This window comes from Salmo salar, chromosome 29 (genome assembly GCF_965601325.2).
Source record: "Salmo salar chromosome 29, fSalSal1, whole genome shotgun sequence".
Lineage (NCBI taxonomy): Eukaryota > Metazoa > Chordata > Actinopteri > Salmoniformes > Salmonidae > Salmo > Salmo salar.
The window spans coordinates 43,262,007-43,287,500 of NC_138319.1; the positions used below are offsets into that span (position 1 = coordinate 43,262,007).

At 46.4% G+C, this 25,494-nt stretch overlaps 1 protein-coding gene across 2 annotated transcripts in view; it reads left to right on the plus strand.

The window, feature by feature from the left end:
• The first annotated feature begins 17,542 nt into the window (after positions 1-17,542).
• Positions 17,543-25,494, plus strand: part of hhatlb (hedgehog acyltransferase like, b) — a 33,938-nt gene continuing 25,986 nt past the window's right edge. For both annotated transcript variants that reach the window (XM_082970835.1, XM_082970836.1), the window contains exon 1: positions 17,543-17,765. The gene's annotated coding sequence lies outside the window, so the exon portion shown is untranslated. The remainder of the gene's footprint in view (positions 17,766-25,494) is intronic.

A 25,494-nucleotide genomic window follows, 5' to 3' on the forward strand; every position in this document is an offset into this window, starting at 1 on the left:
GTGTGTCTGTGTGTGTGATCGCGTCAGTAAGGTAGGGTGTGTTTATGTCTGTCCTCTCCACCCACTGTTCTGAACACACCTACTATCCCTCACTACCTACTCCTTCCTTCCTTCCTTCCTTCCTTCCTTCCTTCCTTCCTTCCTTCCTTCCTTCCTTCCTTCCTTCCTTCCTTCCTTCCTTCCTTCCTTCCTTCCTTCCTTCCTACCTACCTACCTACCTACCTACCTATCTACATACCTACAGTTGAAGTCGGAAGTTTACATACACCTTAGCCAAATACATATAAACTCAGTATTTCACAATTCCTGATATTTAATCCTGGTAAAAATTCCCTGTCTTAGGTCAGTTAAAATCACACTTTATTTTAAGAATGTGAAATGTCAGAATAATAGTAGAGAGAATGATTTATTAAAGCTTTTATTTCTTTCATCACATTCCCAGTGGGTCAGAAGTTTACATACACTAAATTAATAATTGGTAGCATTGCCTTTAAATTGTTTAACCTGGGTAAAATGTTTCAGGTAGCCTTCCACAAGCTTCCACAATAAGTTGGGTGAATTTTGGCCCATTCCTCCTGACAGAGCTGGTGTAACTGAGTCAGGTTTGTAGGCCTCCTTGCTCGCACACGCTTTTTCAGTTCTGCCCACAAATGTTCTATGGGATTGAGGTCAGGGCTTTGTGATGGCCACTCCAATACCTTGACTTTGTTGTCCTTATTAAGCCATTTTGCCACAACTTTGGAAGTATGCTTGGGGTCATTGTCCATTTGGAAGACCCATTTGTGACCAAGCTTTAACTTCCTGACTGATGTCTTGGGATGTTGCTTCAATATATCCACGTAATTTTCCGTCCTCATGATGCCATCTATTTTGTGAAGTGCACCAGTCCCTCCTGCAGCAAAGCACCCCCACAACATGATGCTGCCACCCCCGTGCTTCACGGTTGGGATGGTGTTCTTCGGCTTGCAAGCCTCCCCCTTCTTCCTCCAAACATAACGATGGTCATTATGGCCAAACAGTTCTATTTTTGTCCCATCAGACCAGAGGACATTTCTTCAAAAAGTACGATCTTTGTCCCCATGTGCAGTTGCAAACTGTAATCTGTTTTTTTATGGCCTTTCAGGTTATGTCGATATAGGACTCGTTTTACTGTGGATATAGATACTTTTGTATCGGTTTCCTCCAGCATCTTCACAAGGTCCTTTGCTGTTGTTCTGGGATTGGTTCGAAAAGTGCAAATCAAAGTATGTTCATATCTAGGAGACAGAACGCGTCTCCTTCCTGAGCGGTATGACGGCTGCGTGGTCCCATGGTGTTTATACTTGCATACTATTGTTTGTACAAATGAACGTGGTACCTTCAGGCATTTGGAAATTGCTCCCAAGGATGAACCAGACTTGTGGAGGTCTACTGTTTTTTTTCTGAGGTCTTGGCTGATTTCTTTTGATTTTCCCATGATGTCAAGCAGAGAGGCACTGAGTTTGAAGGTAGGCCTTGAAATACATCCACAGGTACACCTCCAATTGACTCAAATGATGTCAATTAGCCTATCAGAAGCTTCTAAAGCCATGACATCATTTTCTGGAATTTTCCAAGCTGTTTAAAGGCACAGTCAACTTAGTGTATGTAAACTTCTGACCCCCTGGAATTGTGATACAGTGAATTATAGGTGAAATAATCTTTCTGTCAACAATTGTTATAAAAATTACTCGTGTCATGCCAAAGTAGATGTCCTAACCGACTTGCCAAAACTATAGTTTGTTAACAAGAAATTGGTGGAGTGGTTGAAAAACTAGTTTTAACGACTCCAACATAAGTGAATGTAAACTTCCAACTTCAACTGTACCTACCTACCTACCTACCTACCTACCTACCTACCTACCTACCTACCTACCTACCTACCTACCTACCTACCTACCTACCTACCTACCTACCTACCTACCTACCTACCTACCTACCTACCTACCTACCTACCTACCTACCTACCTACCTACAGTACATCTCTCTTTCTACCTCCCTCACTCCCTACCTCTACTTCCTTCCTCCTACCTACCTACCTACCTACCTACCTACCTACCTACCTACCTACCTACCCCTACCTACCTACCTACCTACCTACCTACCTACCTACCTACCTACCTACCTACCTACCTACCTACCTACCTACCTACCTACCTACCCTACCTACCTACCTACCTACATCCCTCCCTCCCTCCCTACCTACAGTACCTACCTCTCCCTCTCTTTCTCCCTCCCAATCTCTAGCTCTCTCCCTCTCCCTCTCCCTGCGTCACTGTCACGCCCTGCACCAACAATACCACTAGAATACATGTGAGGCCACCACCAGCCCAGCCTTCAGCCTAAACACCAGACTAGCCACCACCAGCCCAGCCTTCAGCCTAAACACCAGACTAGCCACCACCAGCCCAGCCTTCAGCCTAAACACCAGACTAGCCACCACCAGCCCAGCCTTCAGCCTAAACACCAGACTAGCCACCACCAGCCTGTTGACTCCACTTCCCAGCCTTCAGCCTAACCACCAGCCTGTTTACTCCACTTCCCAGCCTTCAGACTAACCACCAGACTAGCCACCACCAGCCCAGCCTTCAGACTAACCACCAGCCTGTTGACTCCACTTCCCAGCCTTCATTCTAACCACCAGCCTGTTGACTACACTTCCCAGCCTTCAGCCTAACCACCAGCCTGTTGATTTCACTTCCCAGCCTTCAGCCTAACCATCAGCCTGTTGACTCCACTTCCCAGCCTTCAGCCTAACCATCAGCCTGTTGACTCCACTTCCCAGCCTTCAGCCTAACCATCAGCCTAACCAACTAATCTCCTCGGCCTTCAAGCCGCTCCAGGGGCCACTGTGTTTTCCAAGTTAGATTTATGGAACACCTACCATCTGGTGCGGATACGAGAGGGGGACGAGTGGAAGACCGCCTTCAACGCGGCCAGCGGCCACAACGAGTATCTGGTCATGCCCTTTGGCCTCACCAACGCCCCTGCCGTGTTCCAGGCTCTGGTAAATGATGTCCTCCGCGACATGTTGAACCTGTTCGTCTTCGTCTACATTGATGACATCCTCGTCTTCTCCCGTTCCCTTCAAGAACACGTGCTCCACATCCGGCAGGTCCTTCAACACCTTCTGGAGAATCAGCTGTTTGTGAAGGCGGAGAAGTGCGAGATCCATCGCTTCACCATCCCCTTTCTGGGTTACATCATCTCTGCTGGGAGTGTCCAGATGGATCCCAGGAAGGTGAGAGCCGAGATGGATTGGCCTCAGCCTACGTCCAGGGTGCAGCTGCAATGTTTCCTTGGGTTCGTCAACTTCTATCGCCGCTTTATCCGGGGTTACAGCACTCTGGCTTCCCCCCTGTCAGCCCTCACCTTGTCCAAGGTTCCGTTCATGTGGTGTCCAGCTGCTGACCGGGCATTCCGGGACCTCAAACATCGCTACACCACACCTCCCATCCTGGTTCATCCTGACCCATCTCGTCAGTTTGTGGTGGAGGCCGATGCTTCGGATGTCGGAGTGGGGGTTGTCAACTAGCGTTTTTGTCTCAGCTCCTGCTTTTCCCCAGTCTCTCTTTTCTCATCCTCCTGGTTTTTGACCCTTTCCTATCCTGACCATGTACCCTCTAGCCTGACCACTCTGCCTGCCCCTGAACCTGACCCTGATCCTGCCTGCCATTCTGTACCTTTGCCCCTGTCGTTATAATAAACATTGTTACTTCGACACGGTCTGCATCTGGGTTTTACCTTGATAAACGGAGGTGATGTTGTGGTCTATATAAAGGACCAGGAATGCCAAAGGTGGAGGTGTTGCTGTTTATATTCAGAACCACATTCCTGTAAAGCTTAGAGAAGATCTCATGTTAAATACAGTTGAAGTAATATGTCTACAGGTTAATCTGCCTCACCTAAAGCCCATTCTGATGGGAAGCTGCTATAGACCACCAAGTGCTAACAGTCCGTATCTGGATAACATGTGTGAAATGCTTGATAATGTATGTGATATCAACAGAGGGGTATATTTTCTGGGTGATTTAAATATTGACTGGCTCTCATCAAGCTGCCCACTCAAGAAAAATCTTCAAACTGTAACCAGTGCCTGCAGCCTGGTTCAGGTTATCAGTCAACCTACCAGGGTAGTTACAAACAGCACAGGAATTAAATCATCAACATGTATTGATCACATCTTTACTGATGCTGCATAAATGTGTTTTAAAGCAGTATCCAAAACCATAGAATGTGGTGATCACAATATAATAGCCATATCTCAAATCAAATCAAATGTTATTGGTCACATACACATGGTTAGCAGGTGTTAATGTGAGTGTAGCGAAATGTTTGTGCTTCTAGTTCCGACCGTGCAGTAATATCTAACAATTAATCTAACAATTTCACAACAACTACCAGATACACACAAATCTAAAGACAACAACATAGCAAGGCAGCAACACATGACAACACAGCATGGTAGCAACACAACATGACAATATGGATGAGCGATGACCGAGCGGCATATGCAAGATGCAATAGATGGTTTAAAATACAGTATATACATATGAGATGAGTAATGTAAGACATGTAAAGATTATTAAAGTGGAATTATTTAAAGTGTCTAGTGATCTATATATTAAAGTGGCCAATGATTTGAGTCTCTATGTGGGCAGCAGCCTCTCTGTGTTAGTGATGGCTGTTTAACAGTCTGATGGCCTTGAGATAGAAGCTGTTTTTCAGTCTCTCGGTCCCAGCTTTGATGCACCTGTACTGACCTCGCCTTCTGGATGTTAGCGGGGTGAACAGGCAGTGGCTCGGGTGGTTGTTGTCCTTGATGATCTTTTTGGCCTTCCTGTGACATCGGGTGGTGTAGGTGTCCTGGAGGGCAGGTAGTTTGCCCCCGGTGATGCGTTGTGCAGACCTCACTACCCTCTGGAGAGCCTTCCGGTTATGGGCGGAGCAGCTGCCGAACACTGTATTGATGAGGATGTATTGTAACACTGTATTGATAAAGCTGTATTGTAACACTGTATTGATAAAGCTGTATTGTAACACTGTATTGATAAAGCTGTATTGTAACACTGTATTGATAAAGCTGTATTGTAACACTGTATTGATAAAGCTATATTGTAACACTGTATTGATAAAGCTGTATTGTAACACTGTATTGATAAAGCTGTATTGTAACACTGTATTGATAAAGCTATATTGTAACATTGTATTGATAAAGCTGTATTGTAACACTGTATTGATAAGGCTGTATTGTAACACTGTATTGATAAAGCTGTATTGTAACACTGTATTGATAAGGCTGTATTGTAACACTGTATTGATAAGGCTGTATTGTAACACTGTATTGATGAGACTGTATTGTAACACTGTATTGATGAGACTGTATTGTAACACTGTATTGATAAAGCTGTATTGTAACACTGTATTGATGAGACTGTATTGTAACACTGTATTGATAAAGCTATATTGTAACACTGTATTGATAAAGCTGTATTGTAACACTGTATTGATGAGACTGTATTGTAACACTGTATTGGTGAGACTGTATTGTAACACTGTATTGATAAAGCTGTATTGTAACATTGTATTGAAACGGCTGTATTGTAACACTGTATTGATAAAGCTGTATTGTAACAATGTATTGATAAAGCTATAATGTAAGACATGGCTATGGTCCCAGCCCAAAATGACTACAGGTTCAGACCCTCCCCAAACAGACATGGCAACACAGAGAACTACAGGTTCAGACCCTCCCAAACAGACCTGGCAACACAGAGAACTACAGGTTCAGACCCTCCCCAAACAGACCTGGCAACACAGAGAACTACAGGTTCAGACCCTCCCAAACAGACCTGGCAACACAGAGAACTACATGTTCAGACCCTCCCCAAACAGAAATGGCAACACAGAGAACTACAGTCTTAGACCATCCCAAACAGACCTGGCAACACAGAGAACTACAGGTTCAGACCCTCCCAAACAGACCTGGCAACACAGAGAACTACAGGTTCAGACCCTCCCCAAACAGACATGGCAACACAGAGAACTACAGGTTCAGACCCTCCCAAACAGACCTGGCAACACAGAGAACTACATGTTCAGACCCTCCCCAAACAGAAATGGCAACACAGAGAACTACAGTCTTAGACCATCCCAAACAGACCTGGCAACACAGAGAACTACAGGTTCAGACCCTCCTCAAACAGACCTGGCAACACAGAGAACTACAGGTTCAGACCCTCCCTAACAGACCTGGCAACACAGAGAACTACAGGTTCAGACCCTCCCCAAACAGACCTGGCAACACAGAGAACTACAGGTTCAGACCCTCCCCAAACAGACCTGGCAACACAGAGAACTACAGGTTCAGACCCTCCCCAAACAGACCTGGCAACACAGAGAACTACAGGTTCAGACCCTCCCAAACAGACCTGGCAACACAGAGAACTACAGTCTTAGACCCTCCCAAACAGACCTGGCAACACAGAGAACTACAGGTTCAGACCCTCCCAAACAGACCTGGCAACACAGAGAACTACATCCTTAGACCCTTCGAAACAGACCTGGCAACACAGACAACTACAGGTTTAATCCCTCCCCAAACAGACCTGGCAACACAGAGAATTACATGTTCAGACCTTCCCCAAACAGACCTGGCAACACAGAGAACTACAGGTTCAGACCCTCCCCAAACAGACCTGGCAACACAGAGAACTACAGTCTTAGACCCTCCCAAACAGACCTGGCAACACAGAGAACTACAGGTTCAGACCCTCCCCAAACAGACCTGGCAACACAGAGAACTACAGGTTCAGACCCTCCCAAACAGACCTGGCAACACAGAGAACTACAGTCTTAGACCCTCCCAAACAGACCTGGCAACACAGAGAACTACAGGTTCAGACCCTCCCCAAACAGACCTGGCAACACAGAGAACTACAGTCTTAGACCCTCCCCAAACAGACCTGGCAACACAGAGAACTACAGTATTAGACCCTCCCCAAACAGACCTGGCAACACAGAGAACTAAAGTCTTAGACCCTCCCAAACAGACCTGGCAACACAGAGAACTACAGGTTCAGACCCCCCCAAATAGACCTGGCAACACAGAGAACTACAGGTTCAGACCCTCCCAAACGGACCTGGCAACACAGAGAACTACAGGTTCAGACCCTCCCCAAACAGACCTGGCAACACAGAGAACTACAGTCTTAGACCCTCCCAAACAGACCTGGCAACACAGAGAACTACAGGTTCAGACCCTCCCAAACAGACCTGGCAACACAGAGAACTACAGGTTCAGACCCTCCCCAAACAGACCTGGCAACACAGAGAACTACAGGTTCAGACCCTCCCCAAACAGACCTGGCAACACAGAGAACTACAGGTTCAGACCCTCCCAAACGGACCTGGCAACACAGAGAACTACAGGTTTAGACCCTCCCCAAACAGACCTGGCAACACAGAGAACTACAGGTTCAGACCCTCCCAAACAGACCTGGCAACAAAGAGAACTACAGGTTCAGACCCTCCCCAAACAGACCTGGCAACACATAGAACTACAGGTTCAGACCCTCCCAAACAGACCTGGCAACACAGAGAACTACAGGTTTAATCCCTCCCCAAACAGACCTGGCAACACAGAGAACTACATGTTCAGACCGTCCCCAAACAGACCTGGCAACACAGAGAACTACAGTCTTAGACCCTCCCAAACAGACCTGGCAACACAGAGAACTACAGTCTTAGACCCTCCCAAACAGACCTGGCAACACAGAGAACTACAGGTTCAGACCCTCCCCAAACAGACCTGGCAACACAGAGAACTACAGGTTTAATTCCTCCCCAAACAGACCTGGCAACACAGAGAACTACAGGTTCAGACCCTCCCCAAACAGACCTGGCAACACAGAGAACTAGGTTTAATTCCTCCCCAAACAGACCTGGCAACACAGAGAACTACAGGTTCAGACCCTCCCCAAACAGACCTGGCAACACAGAGAACTACAGGTTCAGACCCTCCAAAACAAACCTGGCAACACAGAGAACTACAGGTTCAGACCCTCCCAAACAGACCTGGCAACACAGAGAACTACAGGTTCAGACCCTCCCAAAACAGACCTGGCAACACAGAGAACTAATGGTTCAGACCCTCCCAAACGGACCTGGCAACACAGAGAACTACAGTCTTAGACCCTCCCAAACAGACCTGGCAACACAGAGAACTACAGGTTCAGACCCTCCCCAAACAGACCTGGCAACACAGAGAACATCAGGTTCAGACCCTCCCAAACAGACCTGGCAACACAGAGAACTACAGGTTCAGACCCTCCCCAAACAGACCTGGCAACACAGAGAACTACAGGTTCAGACCCTCCCCAAACAGACCTGGCAACACAGAGAACTACAGTCTTAGACCCTCCCAAACAGACCTGGCAACACAGAGAACTACATGTTCAGACCCTCCCCAAACAGAAATGGCAACACAGAGAACTACAGTCTTAGACCATCCCAAACAGACCTGGCAACACAGAGAACTACAGGTTCAGACCCTCCTCAAACAGACCTGGCAACACAGAGAACTACAGGTTCAGACCCTCCCTAACAGACCTGGCAACACAGAGAACTACAGGTTCAGACCCTCCCCAAACAGACCTGGCAACACAGAGAACTACAGGTTCAGACCCTCCCCAAACAGACCTGGCAACACAGAGAACTACAGGTTCAGACCCTCCCCAAACAGACCTGGCAACACAGAGAACTACAGGTTCAGACCCTCCCAAACAGACCTGGCAACACAGAGAACTACAGTCTTAGACCCTCCCAAACAGACCTGGCAACACAGAGAACTACAGGTTCAGACCCTCCCAAACAGACCTGGCAACACAGAGAACTACATCCTTAGACCCTTCGAAACAGACCTGGCAACACAGACAACTACAGGTTTAATCCCTCCCCAAACAGACCTGGCAACACAGAGAATTACATGTTCAGACCTTCCCCAAACAGACCTGGCAACACAGAGAACTACAGGTTCAGACCCTCCCCAAACAGACCTGGCAACACAGAGAACTACAGTCTTAGACCCTCCCAAACAGACCTGGCAACACAGAGAACTACAGGTTCAGACCCTCCCCAAACAGACCTGGCAACACAGAGAACTACAGGTTCAGACCCTCCCAAACAGACCTGGCAACACAGAGAACTACAGTCTTAGACCCTCCCAAACAGACCTGGCAACACAGAGAACTACAGGTTCAGACCCTCCCCAAACAGACCTGGCAACACAGAGAACTACAGTCTTAGACCCTCCCCAAACAGACCTGGCAACACAGAGAACTACAGTATTAGACCCTCCCCAAACAGACCTGGCAACACAGAGAACTAAAGTCTTAGACCCTCCCAAACAGACCTGGCAACACAGAGAACTACAGGTTCAGACCCCCCCAAATAGACCTGGCAACACAGAGAACTACAGGTTCAGACCCTCCCAAACAGACCTGGCAACACAGAGAACTACAGGTTCAGACCCTCCCCAAACAGACCTGGCAACACAGAGAACTACAGTCTTAGACCCTCCCAAACAGACCTGGCAACACAGAGAACTACAGGTTCAGACCCTCCCAAACAGACCTGGCAACACAGAGAACTACAGGTTCAGACCCTCCCCAAACAGACCTGGCAACACAGAGAACTACAGGTTCAGACCCTCCCCAAACAGACCTGGCAACACAGAGAACTACAGGTTCAGACCCTCCCAAACGGACCTGGCAACACAGAGAACTACAGGTTTAGACCCTCCCCAAACAGACCTGGCAACACAGAGAACTACAGGTTCAGACCCTCCCAAACAGACCTGGCAACACAGAGAACTACAGGTTCAGACCCTCCCCAAACAGACCTGGCAACACAGAGAACTACAGGTTCAGACCCTCCCAAACAGACCTGGCAACACAGAGAACTACAGGTTTAGATCCCTCCCCAAACAGACCTGGCAACACAGAGAACTACATGTTCAGACCGTCCCCAAACAGACCTGGCAACACAGAGAACTACAGTCTTAGACCCTCCCAAACAGACCTGGCAACACAGAGAACTACAGTCTTAGACCCTCCCAAACAGACCTGGCAACACAGAGAACTACAGGTTCAGACCCTCCCCAAACAGACCTGGCAACACAGAGAACTACAGGTTTAGATCCCTCCCCAAACAGACCTGGCAACACAGAGAACTACAGGTTCAGACCCTCCCCAAACAGACCTGGCAACACAGAGAACTACGGTTTAGACTCCTCCCCAAACAGACCTGGCAACACAGAGAACTACAGGTTCAGACCCTCCCCAAACAGACCTGGCAACACAGAGAACTACAGGTTCAGACCCTCCCAAACAGACCTGGCAACACAGAGAACTACAGGTTCAGACCCTCCCAAACAGACCTGGCAACACAGAGAACTACAGGTTCAGACCCTCCCAAAACAGACCTGGCAACACAGAGAACTAATGGTTCAGACCCTCCCAAACGGACCTGGCAACACAGAGAACTACAGTCTTAGACCCTCCCAAACAGACCTGGCAACACAGAGAACTACAGGTTCAGACCCTCCCCAAACAGACCTGGCAACACAGAGAACATCAGGTTCAGACCCTCCCAAACAGACCTGGCAACACAGAGAACTACAGGTTCAGACCCTCCCCAAACAGACCTGGCAACACAGAGAACTACAGGTTCAGACCCTCCCCAAACAGACCTGGCAACACAGAGAACTACAGGTTCAGACCCTCCAAAACAAACCTGGCAACACAGAAAACTACAGGTTCAGACCCTCCCAAACAGACCTGGCAACACAGAGAACTACAGTCTTAGACCCTCCCCAAACAGACCTGGCAACACAGAGAACTACAGGTTCAGACCCTCCCAAAACAGAAATGGCAACACAGAGAACTACAGTCTTAGACCCTCCCAAACAGACCTGGCAACACAGAGAACTACAGTCTTAGACCCTCCCAAACGGACCTGGCAACACAGAGAACTACAGGTTCAGACCCTCCCCAAACAGACCTGGCAACACAGAGAACTACAGGTTCAGACCCTCCCAAACAGACCTGGCAACACAGAGAACTACAGGTTCAGACCCCCCCAAACAGACCTGGCAACACAGAGAACTACAGGTTCAGACCCTCCCCAAACAGACCTGGCAACACAGAGAACTACAGGTTTAATTCCTCCCCAAACATACCTGGCAACACAGAGAACTACAGTCTTAGACCCTCCCCAAACAGACCTGGCAACACAGAGAACTACAGGTTCAGACCCTCCCCAAACAGACCTGGCAACACAGAGAACTACAGGTTCAGACCCTCCCAAACAGACCTGGCAACACAGAGAACTACAGGTTCAGACCCTCCCCAAACAGACCTGGCAACACAGAGAACTACAGATTCAGACCCTCCCCAAACAGACCTGGCAACACAGAGAACTACAGTCTTAGACCCTCCCAAAACAGACCTGGCAACACAGAGAACTACAGGTTCAGACCCTCCCAAACAGACCTGGCAACACAGAGAACTACAGGTTCAGACCCTCCCCAAACAGACCTGGCAACACAGAGAACTACATGTTCAGACCCTCCCCAAACAGACCTGGCAACACAGAGGAACTACAGTCTTAGACCCTCCCAAACAGACCTGGCAACACAGAGAACTACAGGTTCAGACCCTCCCCAAACAGACCTGGCAACACAGAGAACTACAGGTTCAGACCCTCCCCAAACAGACCTGGCAACACAGAGAACTACAGTCTTAGACCCTCCCAAACAGACCTGGCAACACAGAGAACTACAGGTTCAGACCCTCCCCAAACAGACCTGGCAACACAGAGAACTACAGGTTCAGACCCTCCCCAAACAGACCTGGCAACACAGAGAACTACAGGTTTAGACCCTCCCCAAACAGACCTGGCAACACAGAGAACTACAGGTTCAGACCCTCCCAAACAGACCTGGCAACACAGAGAACTACAGGTTCAGACCCTCCCAAACAGACCTGGCAACACAGAGAACTACAGTCTTAGACCCTCCCCAAACAGACCTGGCAACACAGAGAACTACAGGTTCAGACCCTCCCCAAACAGACCTGGCAACACAGAGAACTACAGTCTTAGACCCTCCCAAACAGACCTGGCAACACAGAGAACTACAGGTTCAGAGCCTCCCCAAACAGACCTGGCAACACAGAGAACATCAGGTTCAGACAATCCCCAAACAGACCTGGCAACACAGAGAACTACATCCTTAGACCCTCCCCAAACAGACCTGGCAACACAGAGAACTACAGGTTCAGACCCTCCCCAAACAGACCTGGCAACACAGAGAACTACAGTGTTCAGACCCTCCCCAAACAGACCTGGCAACACAGAGAACTACAGTCATTGACCCTCCCAAACAGACCTGGCAACACAGAGAACTACAGGTTCAGACCCTCCCCAAACAGACCTGGCAACACAGAGAACTACAGTCTTCAGACCCTCCCCAAACAGACCTGGCAACACAGAGAACTACAGTCTTACTTTGGTCTGCATTGTTCTGTTGAGACTCAATAGATTTGGAATAGATGATCAATAGAAAGTAAAGGAGTGTAAGACAGCTGATGTACCGTTAGCTTCAGCTGTAGTTATTTCCTCATCTGTCAGTCAATTATTTATTGTTCTGAAAATGATTTTGAGATAATTCAACAAGCAAAGAAATTTTAATCCTGACATTGATACCCCTATGATACCCCCTCTCCCCTGTTTCAGCTCATCCTGGATATGACCCCCTCTCCCCTATTTCAGCTCATCCTGGATATGACCCTCTCCCCCTGTTTCAGCTCATCCTGGATATGACCCTCTCTCCCCTGTTTCAGCTCATTCTGGATATGACCCTCTCCCCTGTTTCAGCTCATCCTGGATATGACCCTCTCTCCCCTGTTTCAGCTCATCCTGGATATGACCCTCTCTCCCCTGTTTCAGCTCATCCTGGCCGTGACCCTCTCTCCCCTGTTTCAGCTCATCCTGGATATGACCCTCTCTCCCCTGTTTCAGCTCATCCTGGCCATGACCCTCTCTCCCCTGTTTCAGCTCATCCTGGCCATGACCCTCTCTCCCCTGTTTCAGCTCATCCTGGATATGACCCTCTCTCCCCTGTTTCAGCTCATCCTGGATATGACCCTCTCCCCTGTTTCAGCTCATCCTGGATATGACCCTCTCTCCCCTGTTTCAGCTCATCCTGGATATGACCCTCTCTCCCCTGTTTCACCTCATCCTGGATATGACCCTCTCTCCCCTGTTTCAGCTCATCCTGGATATGACCCTCTCTCCCCTGTTTCAGCTCATCCTGGCCGTGACCCTCTCTCCCCTGTTTCAGCTCATCCTGGATATGACCCTCTCTCCCCTGTTTCAGCTCATCCTGGATATGACCCTCTCTCCCCTGTTTCAGCTCATCCTGGCCATGACCCTCTCTCCCCTGTTTCAGCTCATCCTGGATATGACCCCTCTCCCCTGTTTCAGCTCATCCTGGATATGACCCTCTCTCCCCTGTTTCAGCTCATCCTGGCCATGACCCTCTCTCCCCTGTTTCAGCTCATCCTGGATATGACCCTCTCTCCCCTGTTTCAGCTCATCCTGGATATGACCCTCTCTCCCCTGTTTCAGCTCATCCTGGATATGACCCTCTCTCCCCTGTTTCAGCTCATCCTGGATATGACCCTCTCTCCCCTGTTTCAGCTCATCCTGGATATGACCCTCTCTCCCCTGTTTCAGCTCATCCTGGATATGACCCTCTCCCCTGTTTCAGCTCATCCTGGATATGACCCCTCTCCCCTGTTTCAGCTCATCCTGGCCATGACCCTCTCTCCCCTGTTTCAGCTCATCCTGGCCATGACCCTCTCTCCCCTGTTTCAGCTCATCCTGGATATGACCCTCTCCCCTGTTTCAGCTCATCCTGGCCATGACCCTCTCTCCCCTGTTTCAGCTCATCCTGGATATGACCCTCTCTCCCCTGTTTCAGCTCATCCTGGCCATGACCCTCTCTCCCCTGTTTCAGCTCATCCTGGATATGACCCTCTCTCCCCTGTTTCAGCTCATCCTGGCCATGACCCTCTCCCCTGTTTCAGCTCATCCTGGCCATGACCCTCTCCCCCTGTTTCAGCTCATCCTGGCCATGACCCTCTCTCCCCTGTTTCAGCTCATCCTGGATATGACCCTCTCTCCCCTGTTTCAGCTCATCCTGGATATGACCCCCTCTCCCCTGTTTCAGCTCATCCTGGATATGACCCTCTCTCCCCTGTTTCAGCTCATCCTGGATATGACCCTCTCTCCCCTGTTTCAGCTCATCCTGGCCATGACCCTCTCTCCCCTGTTTCAGCTCATCCTGGATATGACCCTCTCTCCCCTGTTTCAGCTCATCCTGGATATGACCCTCTCTCCCCTGTTTCAGCTCATCCTGGATATGACCCTCTCTCCCCTGTTTCAGCTCATCCTGGATATGACCCTCTCTCCCCTGTTTCAGCTCATCCTGGATATGACCCTCTCTCCCCTGTTTCAGCTCATCCTGGATATGACCCTCTCTCCCCTGTTTCAGCTCATCCTGGATATGACCCTCTCTCCCCTGTTTCAGCTCATCCTGGCCATGACCCTCTCTCCCCTGTTTCACCTCATCCTGGATATGACCCTCTCTCCCCTGTTTCAGCTCATCCTGGATATGACCCTCTCTCCCCTGTTTCAGCTCATCCTGGATATGACCCTCTCTCCCCTGTTTCAGCTCATCCTGGATATGACCCTCTCCCCTGTTTCAGCTCATCCTGGATATGACCCTCTCTCCCCTGTTTCAGCTCATCCTGGATATGACCCCCTCTCCCCTGTTTCAGCTCATCCTGGCCATGACCCTCTCCCCTGTTTCAGCTCATCCTGGCCATGACCCTCTCTCCCCTGTTTCAGCTCATCCTGGATATGACCCTCTCTCCCCTGTTTCAGCTCATCCTGGCCATGACCCTCTCTCCCCTGTTTCAGCTCATCCTGGCCATGACCCTCTCTCCCCTGTTTCAGCTCATCCTGGATATGACCCTCTCCCCTGTTTCAGCTCATCCTGGCCATGACCCTCTCTCCCCTGTTTCAGCTCATCCTGGATATGACCCTCTCTCCCCTGTTTCAGCTCATCCTGGATATGACCCTCTCTCCCCTGTTTCAGCTCATCCTGGCCGTGACCCTCTCCCCTGTTTCAGCTCATCCTGGCCATGACCCTCTCTCCCCTGTTTCAGCTCATCCTGGATATGACCCTCTCCCCTGTTTCAGCTCATCCTGGATATGACCCTCTCTCCCCTGTTTCAGCTCATCCTGGATATGACCCCCTCTCCCCTGTTTCAGCTCATCCTGGCCATGACCCTCTCCCCTGTTTCAGCTCATCCTGGCCATGACCCTCTCCCCTGTTTCAGCTCATCCTGGATATGACCCTCTCTCCCCTGTTTCAGCTCATCCTGGCCATGACCCTCTCTCCCCTGTTTCAGCTCATCCTGGATATGACCCTCTCTCCCCTGTTTCAGCTCATCCTGGCCATGACCCTCTCTCCCCTGTTTCAGCTCATCCTGGATATGACCCTCTCCCCTGTTTCAGCTCATCCTGGATATGACCCTCTCCCCTGTTTCAGCTCATCCTGGCCGTGACCCCTCTCCCCTGTTTCAGCTCATCCTGGATATGACCCTCTCTCCCCTGTTTCAGCTCATCCTGGATATGACCCTCTCTCCCCTGTTTCAGCTCATCCTGGATATGACCCTCTCTCCCCTGTTTCAGCTCATCCTGGATATGACCCTCTCCCCTGTTTCAGCTCATCCTGGATATGACCCTCTCTCCCCTGTTTCAGCTCATCCTGGATATGACCCCTCTCCCCTGTTTCAGCTCATCCTGGCCATGACCCTCTCCCCTGTTTCAGCTCATCCTGGATATGACCCTCTCCCCTGTTTCAGCTCATCCTGGATATGACCCTCTCCCCTGTTTCAGCTCATCCTGGATATGACCCTCTCCCCTGTTTCAGCTCATCCTGGATATGACCCCTCTCCCCTGTTTCAGCTCATCCTGGATATGACCCTCTCTCCCCTGTTTCAGCTCATCCTGGATATGACCCTCTCCCCTGTTTCAGCTCATCCTGGCCATGACTCTCTCCCCTGTTTCAGCTCATCCTGGATATGACCCTCTCCCCTGTTTCAGCTCATCCTGGATATGACCCTCTCTCCCCTGTTTCAGCTCATCCTGGCCATGACCCTCTCTCCCCTGTTTCAGCTCATCCTGGATATGACCCTCTCTCCCCTGTTTCAGCTCATCCTGGCCGTGACCCTCTCTCCCCTGTTTCAGCTCATCCTGGATATGACCCTCTCTCCCCTGTTTCAGCTCATCCTGGCCGTGACCCTCTCTCCCCTGTTTCAGCTCATCCTGGATATGACCCTCTCTCCCCTGTTTCAGCTCATCCTGGATATGACCCTCTCTCCCCTGTTTCAGCTCATCCTGGATATGACCCTCTCTCCCCTGTTTCAGCTCATCCTGGCCATGACCCTCTCCCCTGTTTCAGCTCATCCTGGCCATGACCCTCTCTCCCCTGTTTCAGCTCATCCTGGATATGACCCTCTCTCCCCTGTTTCAGCTCATCCTGGATATGACCCCTCTCCCCTGTTTCAGCTCATCCTGGCCATGACCCTCTCTCCCTGTTTCAGCTCATCCTGGATATGACCCTCTCCCCTGTTTCAGCTCATCCTGGATATGACCCTCTCTCCCCTGTTTCAGCTCATCCTGGATATGACCCTCTCTCCCCTGTTTCAGCTCATCCTGGCCATGACCCTCTCTCCCCTGTTTCAGCTCATCCTGGATATGACCCTCTCCCCCTGTTTCAGCTCATCCTGGATATGACCCTCTCTCCCCTGTTTCAGCTCATCCTGGATATGACCCTCTCTCCCCTGTTTCAGCTCATCCTGGATATGACCCTCTCTCCCCTGTTTCAGCTCATCCTGGATATGACCCTCTCTCCCCTGTTTCAGCTCATCCTGGATATGACCCTCTCCCCTGTTTCAGCTCATCCTGGCCATGACCCTCTCTCCCCTGTTTCAGCTCATCCTGGATATGACCCTCTCTCCCCTGTTTCAGCTCATCCTGGCCATGACCCTCTCTCCCCTGTTTCAGCTCATCCTGGCCATGAGTTCCAGAACCAACGGAGCTCTTCTGTATGACCTGGACTTGTCATGGAAACCCAATAAACCTTGATCTATTTGATACAGGATGAATTGACAGATAATACTAGTTAAAGGAGAGATATGACAGGATGAATTGACAGATAGTAATATTTAAAGGAGAGATATGACAGGATGAATTGACAGATAATAATATTTAAATGAGCGATATGACAGGCCAACAGATATAACGGTGATCTACAGTTACCGATATATTTTGTTGTGACGGGCACTATAACGGGTCCGCCCCCTCCGAGAACTAAATAAATCCAGGCGCACCTTTAATGGTTGGCAGCTCTCTCCCCGGGAGTCAGAAGTCCCGCACGCCGACCACACCGCTGGACCGATAACAACACTGCAGATGACATAGACTGCTTTCTTCCCCACCCCACCCCCAACCCTCCTTTGATTTTCCATGTTGTCTTTTTATTTCGTCTAAAGGGGGAATTGCGTTTACTTTGTTGACTTGTTTTGAGGTTACAGCTGCTTTGCCTCCTCAAGGTCAGTACCGCAACACGTGTTGCTATTATAAGCGCAATAAGGTTACAAATTGCAGTGCATGACCATGTGACATTTAACCAGCTAACATCACAGAGAAGTTATTTTTTTTTTAATAGCAGCAATAGTTTTCATTATGGAGATCAAATGTGCATGTTTAATGCAATGTAGGGGTATTATTCCTAGCAAGCAGAATAAAGTAGCCTAATAAAAGTATTTAGTGACTAAAACTGGTCAATAGTCAATGACCCTTCGGCTAATACAATAGGCTACACTGGCTACACGTTCATAACCTAAATATCAGTGTTTAAAACTTAAAGATAAAGCCTTTATATTAGCCAATAGGTGTTCTCATAAACACAGGTGTTTAGAAGGCTGGATTTAAACATGGAAGTCAGGTTTTCCAGTCTGTTTCCAACCAGGAGAACACCTGTATCTGCTGAGTATTCACATTTTAAACGTTAGTGTTTACTTTCCCATTGTCCTGTTTAGAGTGTATTTAGTCATTCGAGATGTATGTGGCTCTCCATGGATTTTTTTCTTCTTCTTCAGATCAGTGTTATGAATGTCTGTCACTTTATCTACATTTCAACACAACTGATCAGGACATTTGATTCAATAAATAGTTTTAATCGCATGCTGTTGTTTTCACTTGACTGTATCGAGTTCATTTTCAGGAACTTTCTAAGTGTGAAAAAGATGTAGAAGAGGCTGCATTATCATATTTCCCAGCATGCTTTGTTGCAGGTTGTTTTTTTTTAGAATAATTTGTTTTAATATCTATGTTTTTCTCATGTACTTTGATTGATTTATTGATCTTTTACTATACAAAGATAAATAACTTACATTTTTCTAAAATAATCCAATCTGTAAGAGGTGGACATATTGTACCCGTTATTGAGATGGTTGTTCCAGTTGAGATGGTTTAGTGAGCACTAGTTTGGTAAATCATTCACCATAGCAGTAATACTGACTGCAGATTGTGGGTGATAAAAATCTCTTTGGCTGGATTCTGATAGGAATTTCTAATCACTTCGCAAAAAAGTGTATTTTGACTTGTGATGTGGCCCTGGATTTTTAGACCACAATGTTGAGGATAACTAGTCCATAACTAAAGGCTGAGGATAACTAGTCCATAACTAAAGGCTGAGGATAACTAGTCCATAACTAAAGGCTGAGGATAACTAGTCCATAACTAAAGGCTGAGGATAACTAGTCCATAACTAAAGGCTGAGGATAACTAGTCCATAACTAAAAGCTGAGGATAACTAGTCCATAACTAAAGGCTGAGGATAACTAGTCCATAACTAAAGGCTGAGGATAACTAGTCCATAACTAAAGGCTGAGGATAACTAGTCCATAACTAAAGGCTGAGGATAACTAGTCCATAACTAAAGGCTGAGGATAACTAGTCCATAACTAAAGGCTGAGGATAACTAGTCCATAACTAAAGGCTGAGGATAACTAGTCCATAACTAAAGGCTGAGGATAACTAGTCCATAACTAAAAGCTGAGGATAACTAGTCCATAACTAAAGGCTGAGGATAACTAGTCCATAACTAAAGGCTGAGGATAACTAGTCCATAACTAAAGGCTGAGGATAACTAGTCCATAACTAAAAGCTGAGGATAACTAGTCCATAACTAAAGGCTGAGGATAACTAGTCCATAACTAAAGGCTGAGGATAACTAGTCCATAACTAAAGGCTGAGGATAACTAGTCCATAACTAAAGGCTGAGGATAACTAGTCCATAACTAAAGGCTGAGGATAACTAGTCCATAACTAAAGGCTGAGGATAACTAGTCCATAACTAAAGGCTGATGATAACTAGTCCATAACTAAAGGCTGAGGATAACTAGTCCATAACTAAAGGCTGAGGATAACTAGTCCATAACTAAAGGCTGAGGATGACTAGTCCATAACTAAAGGCTGAGGATAACTAGTCCATAACTAAAGGCTGAGGATAACTAGTCCATAACTAAAGGCTGAGGATAACTAGTCCATAACTAAAGGCTGAGGATAACTAGTCCATAACTAAAGGCTGAGGATAACTAGTCCATAACTAAAGGCTGAGGATAACTAGTCCATAACTAAAGGCTGAGGATAACTAGTCCATAACTAAAGGCTGAGGATAACTAGTCCATAACTAAAGGCTGAGGATAACTAGTCCATAACTAAAGGCTGAGGATAACTAGTCCATAACTAAAGGCTGAGGATAACTAGTCCATAACTAAAGGCTGAGGATAACTAGTCCATAACTAAAGGCTGAGGATAACTAGTCCATAACTAAAGGCTGAGGATAACTAGTCCATAACTAAAGGCTGAGGATAACTAGTCCATAACTAAAGGCTGAGGATAACTAGTCCATAACTAAAGGCTGAGGATAACTAGTCCATAACTAAAGGCTGAGGATAACTAGTCCATAACTAAAGGCTGAGGATAACTAGTCCATAACTAAAGGCCTTATGTCATGTCTAATATGTGGTCATAAAGGGTTAACTTTTAATTGAAACCCAGTCACTTAGACAGTGACTTGTAAAAGGCTTCCGGAATAGATCTTCCTAAATGCAACAACCGTGACTCTGTCACTAACTCACACAGTCGTTGGGTATCTCTCACATTCACTCGAAAGGAAAGCTTGGAAATAAGCAAATACAGCTTTACACTCTACAGTGTTAAAACAACACCCCCAGTGTTTAATATTTAAAATCGAAATGCCTTGTGCTGAATAAAGGTGGTCATGTGTTTTAAAAGATTGCTACATACTCTGCTGTTTACAATCTAAACACTGTGATGCGCTTTCATTGAAATTATAAATTATAAATGAAATCATAAAAGCGTTTAGTTATCTGTTCAGATCCTAAACACTTGGTTTAGCAGTTCAGGCAGTTCCATATATGTTAACATGTCATTTGAGACCCCCAAAAAATCACTAATAATCAATGTAATGAACATACACTACCGTTCAAAAGTTTGGGGTCACTTAGAAATGTCCTTGTTTTCCATGAAAACATACATGAAATGAGTTGCAAAATGAATAGGAAATATAGTCAAAACGTTAACAAGGTTATAAATAAGGATTTTTAATTGAAATAATAATTGTGTCCTTCAAACTTTGCTTTCGTCAAAGAATCCTCGCATTTGCATCAATTACAGCCTTGCAGACCTTTGGTATTCTAGTTGTCAATTTGTTGAGGTAATCTGAAGAGATTTCACCCCAATGCTTCCTGAAGCACCTCCCACAAACTGGAATGGCTTGATGGGCTCTTCTTACGTACCATACGGTCAAGCTGCTCCCACAACAGCTCAATAGGGTTGAGATCCGGTGACTGTGCTGGCCACTCCATTATAGACAGAATACCAGCTGACTGCTTCTTCTCTAAATAGTTCTTGCATAGTTTGGAGCTGTGCTTTGGGTTATTGTTCTGTTGTAGGAGGAAGTTGTCTCCAATTAAGGACCGTCCACAGGGTATGGCATGGCGTTGCAAAATGGAGTGATAGCCTTCCTTCTTTAAGATCCCTTTGACCCTGTACAAATCTCCCACTTTACCATTTTTCATTTTATCTGCGTCTCACGAATGTTCTTCTTTGTGATCCGAACACCTCAAACTTAGATTCGTCTGTCCATAACACTTTTTTTTCCAATCTTCCTCTGTCCAGTGTCTGTGTTCTTTTGCCCATCTTAATCTTTTCTTTTTATTGGCCAGTCTGAGATATGGCTTTTTACTTTGCAACTCTGCCTAGAAGGCCAGCATCCCGGAGTCACCTCTTCACTCTTGACGTTGAGATTGGTGTTTTGCGGGTACTATTTAATGAAGCTCCCAGGACTTGTGAGGCATCTGTTTCTCAAACTAGACACTCTAATGTACTGGTCCTCTTGTTCAGTTGTGCACCGGGGCCTCCCACTCCTCTTTCTATTCTGGTTAGAGCCAGTTTGCACTGTTCTGTGAAGGGAGTAGTACACAGCGTTGTACGAGATCTTCAGCTTCTTGGCAATTTCTCGCATGGAATAGTTTTCATTTCTCAGAACAAGAATAGACTGACGAGTTTCAGAAGAAAGGTCTTTGTTTCTGGCCATTTTGAGCCTGTAATCAAACCCACAAATGCTGATGCTCCAGATATTCAACTAGTCTAAAGAAGGACTGTTTTATTGTTTCTTTAATCAGAACAACAGTTTTCAGCTGTGCTAGCATAATTGCAAAAGGGTTTTCTAATGATCAATTAGCCTTTTAAAATGATAAACTTGGATTAGCTAACACAACATGCCATTGGAACACAGAAGTGATGGTTGCTGATAATGGGCCTCTGTACACCTATGTAGATATTCCATTAAAAATCAGCCGTTTCCAGCTACAATAGTCCTTTACAACATTAACAATGTCTACACTGTATTTCTGATCAATTTGATGTTATTTTAATGGATATAAAAATGTGCTTTTCTTTCAAAAACAAGGACATTTCTAAGTGACCCCAAACTTCTGAACGGTAGTGTACATATAACAAATCAGTGTCAGAAATGTTTAGCTCCAAATAGACAACAGCTGCTGTATAGGAATAGATGACCTCTCAGAGTCCTTGTCTGTCCCGTTGTTCCTCTCCTTCTAGATACACATGAACCATGCTCATAGACATTATATTAAAGGTCCACTCAGATATTCCAATGGTGGAACAAACTCCCTCACGACGCCAGGACAGCGGAGTCAATCACCACCTTCCGGAGACACCTGAAACCCCACCTCTTTAAGGAACACCTGGGATAGGATAAAGTAATCCTTCTAACCCCCCCCCCAGAAAAAAAAATAGAAATGTACTATTGTAAAGTGGTTGTTCCACTGGATATCATAAGGTGAATGCACCAATTTGTAAGTCGCTCTGGATAAGAGCGTCTGCTAAATGACGTAAATGTAATGTAATGTAATGTAATGTAAAGCTTATGACAGCCTACCCATCCTGTGTCTGGACAAACATTGACAAGTGACCAGTATCTTGTGGTAATAATATGGTAATATGATCTAGTATCAACATCTAAATGGAAGAAGAAGTGCCGTACATCGGACCATGTCAAGGTAAAATAACAACCCCATGTTCATCTCCCGGGACAAAATAGCTAGCAAAAGCTAGCTAGCTAAAATGTCCATCAGCGATTCTGATCCACCTGTAAAATACATTGTGCCCCTGGACCGAGAGGATGGAAGTTCAATATGTAGCTAGATGTTGAAAGCTAATGTTAACTAGCTAACGTTGCCCATGAAAAGGACTATCTCTGATAACACTACTGTATATAACTCTAGAGAGAGAGAGAGAGAGAGAGAGAGAGAGAAAGAGAGAGAGAGAGAGAGAGAGAGGTCTCTACCATCTCTGATAACACTACTGTATATAAATGACCGCTTTTTATGACGCAGAGAGGGAGAGTTACTGTGAATACAGTAATCATTAGTCTACTAGTACTGTAGTCAAATACAGTAGTTTGTCCAAACGTGACACTGACCTGAATGTAAACTGGAGGGCGAGGGACTATTTTTAGGTCAAAGCCTACCGCTCCATCCCATTGATATCGTCTCCACAATTCAGAAGTTAAATGCCTACTCTTCGCAGATGACCTATGCCTGATGTCACCCACAGCACCTGGCCTACAGCAGAGCCTGGACCTGCTAGAGCAGTACTGCCAGACCTGGGCCCTGGCAGTAAACCCCAAAAAGACTAAAATAATGATTTTCCAGAGAAGATCCAGATCTCAGGGAATTAGACCAAAGTTCTCAATTGGTACAAAATATATAGAGTACTGTACACACTACAATTACTTAGGTTTAAAAATAAGCTCAACTGGACACCTTAATGAGGCAGTGAATGAACTGAGAGAGAAAGCACGCAGGGCATTCTACACCATTAAAAAGCAGATTCAAATTGAAATACCTATTAAAATTTGGCTAAAACTAATTGAATATGTCATTGAACCAATTGCACTTTATGGCAGCGAGGTGTGGGGTCCACTTGCAAAACAAGATTTCATCAAATGGGACAAACACCCCATTGAAACCCTACATGCAGAGTTCTGTAAGATTCTCCTACATGTCCAGAGGAAAACTATAAACAATGCATGCAGGGCAGAATTAGGCCAATATCCACTAATAATAAAAACTCAAAAAATAGCAATTAAGTTTTGGAAACATCTAAAATACAGTGACCCCCTCTCATATCATTACCAAGTCCTGCAATGCCAAGAGCTGAGCAAAGAAAAGAGTCCCCTCATCCAGCTGGTCCTGGGGCTGAGTTCACAAACCTGTTCTACTAACACACTGAAGTCTCAGGACCCTCATCCAGCTGGTCCTGGGGCTGAGTTCACAAACCTGTTCTACTAACACACTGAAGCCTCAGGACCCTCATCCAGCTGGTCCTGGGGCTGAGTTCACAAACCTGTTCTACTAACACACTGAAGCCTCAGGACCAGAACATCCAATCAATCAGAATAAACCAAATTACAACACAGTCAAAACAAAACTACATTGCTTATTGGGAAACACAAGCACAAACACAAAGCAAAATGCAGTGCTATCTGGCCCTAAATCGACAGTACACTATGGCTAAATATTTGACCATGGTTACTGATCAAAACCTTAGAAAAACCTTGACAAAGTACAGGCTCAGTGAGCACAGCCTTGCCATTGAGAAGGGTAGACACAGGAAAACCTGGCTCCCTGTAGAGGAAAGGCTGTGCAACCACTGCACCACAGCAGAACCTGAGACGGAGCTGCATTTCCTGACAAAATGTCAAAAATATAAAACAATTAGAGAGTGTCATTTCCCCAAATTTGAAACCCTTATTCAAGGTTTCACAGACCTCTCTGATGAGGATAGGCTACCCGTCCTGTTGGGGGAGGACGCAGAGAGCTGTGGGTTGGCAGCGCACTACATTGCTGCCTGCCATAAGTTGAGGGACAGTGTCTGACAGACCAATAAACCTGCACATGTCCTCTACTGTATGATCATTGTTATTGTTGAATGTGTTGGTTATTTTGACCCTTGGTTATTGTTGTTACTGTTGTCCCGTTGACAATATTTGATTCTCATTTTTATTTATTTTTATATTGTAAATATCCCAAATAAGCTTTGGCAATATGTATATTGTTACGTCATGCCAATAAAGCGAATTGAATTGAATTGAATTGAATTGAATTGAATTGAGAGACAGAGAGAGAGAGAGAGAGAGAGAGAGAGAGAGACTCATGGCTGTATTCAATCGGGGTCACTGAAGCGGTACAGATTGCCCGCTAGAAATGTGAAGGTAATTTCTCATTGAGCTGACATATGCAGCATTTACCATGAATGTACAGTAGTCTCCGAAACATTGCCAATAATTGTCAATTTCACTATGGAGCTGAATTTATACGGATTGAATAGAGCCCTAAGGCCAGAAAAGGTTTAGGAAAGGGCAATTCAATCAACGTTTATTGGTCGCCTACACAGATTTACAGATGTTCAAATCATATCAAAGTAACTTGTTATCAAATGCTAATGTTTCTAGCTCCAATAGAGCAATAATATATATCAACAAAATAACAATACACACTGAATACACAAAGTTACAAATATCAGAAGGAGTAATATCACAGTCTGGAATAGATATACAGGACCAGTCAAAAGTTTGGACACACCTACTCATTCAAGGGTTTTTCTTTATTTTTTTTACTATTTTCTACATTGTAGAATAATAGTGAAGACATCAAAACTATG